The sequence below is a fragment of the Rhinatrema bivittatum genome, chromosome 9 (genome assembly GCF_901001135.1).
Source record: "Rhinatrema bivittatum chromosome 9, aRhiBiv1.1, whole genome shotgun sequence".
Taxonomy (NCBI): domain Eukaryota; kingdom Metazoa; phylum Chordata; class Amphibia; order Gymnophiona; family Rhinatrematidae; genus Rhinatrema; species Rhinatrema bivittatum.
In genome coordinates, this window is record NC_042623.1 from 219,142,558 (window position 1) to 219,146,966 (window position 4,409).

General features: G+C 42.9%; 1 long non-coding RNA gene across 1 annotated transcript; it reads right to left on the reverse strand.

Annotated features, from left to right (window-relative positions):
• Nucleotides 1-1,057: 1,057 nt before the first annotated feature.
• LOC115099226 lies at nucleotides 1,058-2,532 on the reverse strand. The gene is made up of 3 exons (XR_003858721.1): nucleotides 2,365-2,532; nucleotides 2,120-2,212; nucleotides 1,058-1,524 (listed from the first exon to the last, which is right to left on the reverse strand). It is a non-coding gene; the product is annotated as an uncharacterized LOC115099226 (long non-coding RNA).
• Between the last annotated feature and the right edge of the window lie 1,877 nt (nucleotides 2,533-4,409).

Here is a 4,409-nt window from a genome sequence, read left to right on the forward strand (position 1 = left end):
GCAAGCCATGGGGTGAGAAAAGGCCCTGTCCTGCTGCACCACAGGCAGCCAGCCAGTCAGCCCTGCTCCTGCCTCCTGTCCAGGCCCCCAGATGCAAGGTGGAGGGCTGGAAGCGAGGCAGGCCTTGCCCTAGTCTGTGCACACAGGCTTCTCACTCCCACACTCTCTCTCTCGCCCACAGGCAGACACGCACACAGGCTTCTCACTCCCACGCTCTCTCTCTCACCCACAGACACGCACACAGGCTTCTCACTCCCACGCTCTTTCCACCTCTTTTCCACCAGAGTCTCATAGTCTTTTCCAAAACAAAATAATTGTGTGAATGAATTATGAAAGATGTTCAAGGCCAATGCAATAAAGTAAGTGCAAAGACCTTCAGAAATAATACAAAAGTAATATTAGAAGAAAAAGAAAAACTGAGCCCCCAGCAGTTGTGTATTTATGAAGGATTTTTTTTTAAGATTCTGCTTTCTCTTATCCTACTTTAGTATCACACAAACATTACATTTGATGCTTTAAATGACTGCCTTGGTCATGCTTTCCTTTGTACTTGTTCCAATAGACCGAGTGCACTGCAGTGCTGCACACAGTGCACTGCACAATATTGCATTGGCCTGTATGAAGGATGTGTGGTTAGTAGCCATGGTTGAAGCCTTGACGTTGGCGCTACTGCTCACAAGTATACAACTAGTGCTAATTCAACCAGACTGAATTTTTATTTCTGAATGTGTATGACTGAGTGCCATACTAAATTTAAAAAACACTGAAATTTGTTGGATTATATATAATACGATTATGTACATATCTGTTCTCTGTAAATTTAGTACCATACTACTTCATTTAGTAATAATAATAATGAAGAATAACTTCAATAACTTCTTTAAATAATATATAATAAAATCATATAAATACAGAAATACAGAAAGACATCAATGAACGTAATCAAGCACAGGACAGTTGTCACATTATAATAATTGAGTCCTCTAATATTTCTCAAATGAAAAAAATTTTATTAACTAAAAATTATAACTAAAATAAATAATGTTGTTTATAAAAATATAAAACTTTTTACAAGAAAACACATTTAAAAAAAACATGGGGTTTAGCACCCCCCTCAGGGCTAATTTTGATACTCAATCATTGCAAGGATGTGGAGAGGAGGATGGCAACCCGGGAGGAGGATCCGGCTCTGGAGCAGAGGGCACTGGCATCTCCTCCTCATGAGGCATCTCGTGAGGAGGAGATACCTGTACCCTCAGTTCCTGAATGGCCTCCTCCATGGCTGACAGCCTCCTCTCCACATCCTTGCAATGAGTATCGAAATTAGCCCTGAGGCTGTTTACTCCCTTCAGGATCTCCTTCAGCATGCCAAACTGTGCATGCGCACTTGCGCAGTGCATACACAGCTTGGAGGAGATCCTGCAGGGAGTAAAGCAGCAGTGGTGCTGGTGCTTGGCCCTGCTGTATCACAAGTGGTGGCTGTGGCACTGGTGGTGGCTGTGGCACTGGCTGTCTCTTCTTGACCTGTAAAGAAATGTAAAAAAAATGCAACATAAGATATAGAACAATACATGTGAAATAAATAAGCAAATATTGTACACGCACCAGCAAGTTTATATTAAAATAAATTTGACCCCTTAGTTTACTAAATTACAGGGTTTTAGAAAAATGAGTCTATATTCTACAACATCAGAGGGAGAGTGGAAGGATATCATTCTAGATAATTAGATAATATTATATAAATATATAACATAACATACATCTATCCCACCCTATATAACTGACTGATCACAAACAATAATTTTGTTTTTCAGCCTCAGACAGATATACTAGACAGTAGACACACTACTACTACTAGTACTTACGTACTGGCCCTGTGGCCCAAAATACAAGCCATTAAGCCCGTGAAAACGGGCTACATTAAAAAAAAAAAGGTTTTCAGTTCGTTTTTGAACATGGCACTCTTTTACACTTCTTCTTCCTCACTCATGCTCTTTCTCCCACTGCCTCCCTCTCTTCTCACTGACTGATACCCTCTTCCCTCAGTCTCACATTCCCCCCCCCCCCCAATTCACATTTGCAGCACGTTGGTCAGGGCTCAATTATCTAATAATATTACCTGGCCCACTGGCAGTGACTGTTCCCTCCGTCCTCCTCCGGTGGCAGCTACTGGGCCCAGGAAGCCCCGCCTCGTCCCTGCTGGTGTGTGGTTCTGTACAAAGACATAGATCAAAATTCAGAGAACAACAGTTAAAATTTTAGAAAGAGAAATTAAATCTGACACAAACATTATTAAACACAAATTCCATTACAATTAATTCAATAATATTTGTGTACTTGTGTAGTATTCTCAAAACAACCTACCAGGCAAAGGACGAGATAAAGTTCTGTGGACCTCCTGAAGCCAATCACCCGCGTGAAGTCTCAGTTGCCGACCTGAGAATTAGAGGGAGAAAGGAAATAGAATAACATTGATTGATTAATAAATTAATTACAAACACAATTGCCCAAGTTTTGCCTTGACCTACTAGGTTATTTTTTTATGCAATATAAAATTCAGTAATAAAAAAATACTTACCTATCTTTCAATGTGGCATTCCAAATTCCCAAATACAAATACCACCATTTCAAAACAATAAATATAAATAATATTAATATACCACTAGTGATAACATTATCTCTCACTTTTCTTCTTGAGATCTTTGATCTCACGTGGGTAAGAGGCTCTCCGGCAGAACTCCTCCTGGAGAGTCACCCAGGCAGCAGACTCCCATTGCAGGTTAGGCCTGCTGCCTCGGGGGGTGTAAATATTCTCCTCATCCAGGAGGAGTAGCTGGGATAGGAGGTCTTCCTGGACCTTTCAGCTTCCTGGACCTTTCAGCTGCCATCTTAGAGGAGGACGGTTGGGCAGAGTCTGACTCCCTATCACGATCCATCTACATTGAGAAAATAAAAAAGAAGATTAAAAAAAAGTATGTTCAGAAGCTCAGAATGCAAAGGGCTGAAATATCCCACCCTTCACATCCCCCCCCCCCCCCCATTCACTGCTGGAATATGGGAGAGAGAAGGAGAGGGGGAGGTGAAGGGACAAGCAGTCCCTGGTCTCTGAAACATAGAAAATTAGAAACATAGAAATGACAGCAGAAGAAGACCAAACGGCCCATCCAGTCTGCCCAGCAAGTTATGCACTTTTTTTCCCCTCTTACTTGTTACACTTGGCTCTTAGTACCTTTTAGTTCTATTTCCATTCCACCCCCACCATTAATGTAGAGAGCAGTGTTGGAACTGCATCTAATTTAATATGTAGCTTAGTTAGGGGTAGTAACCGCCTCAATAAGCAAACTACGCCCATGCTTTTGTTTACTCGACTATGTAATTCAGTCCTTGTTGGTTGTTGTCTATATATAGATCCTCTTTTCTACATTGCCCCTGCCGTTGAAGCAGAGAGCTATGCTGGATATGCATTGAAAGTGAAGTATCAGACTTTCTCCCCTGCCGTTGAAGCAGAGAGCTATGCTGGCTAGTGGCTATGCGTTGAAAGTGAAGTAACAGACTTTCTCCCCTGCCGTTGAAGCAGTGAGCTATGCTGGCTATGCATTGGAAGTGAAGTAACAGACTTTCTCCCCTGCCGTTGAAGCAGAGAGCTATGCTGGCTATGCGTTGAAAGTGAACTTTCAGACTTTCTCCCCTGCCGTTGAAGCAGAGAGCTATGCTGGCTATGCGTTGAAAGTGAAGTAACAGACTTTCTCCCCTGCCATTGAAGCAGAGAGCTATGCTGGCTATGCGTTGAAAGTGAAGTATCAGACTTTCTCCCCTGCCGTTGAAGCAGAGAGCTATGCTGGCTAGTGGCTATGCGTTGAAAGTGAAGTAACAGACTTTCTCCCCTGCCGTTGAAGCAGAGAGCTATGCTGGCTATGCGTTGAAAGTGAAGTAACAGACTTTCTCCCCTGCCGTTGAAGCAGAGAGCTATGCTGGCTATGCGTTGAAAGTGAAGTATCAGACTTTCTCCCCTGCCGTTGAAGCAGAGAGCTATGCTGGCTATGTGTTGAAAGTGAAGTAACAGACTTTCTCCCCTGCCGTTGAAGCAGAGAGCTATGCTGGATATGCGTTGAAAGTGAAGTATCAGACTTTCTCCCCTGCTGTTGAAGCAGAGAGCTATGCTGGATATGCATTCAAAGTGAAGTATCAGACTTTCTCCCCTGCCGTTGAAGCAGAGAGCTATGCTGGCTATGTGTTGAAAGTGAAGTAACAGACTTTCTCCCCTGCCGTTGAAGCAGAGAGTTATGCTGGATATGCGTTGAAAGTAAGGTATCAGACTTTCTCCTCTGCAGTTGAAGCAGAGAGCTATGCTGGCTATGTGTTGGAAGTGAAGTATCAAGCTTATTTGGTTTGCGGGGTAGTAACTGCCG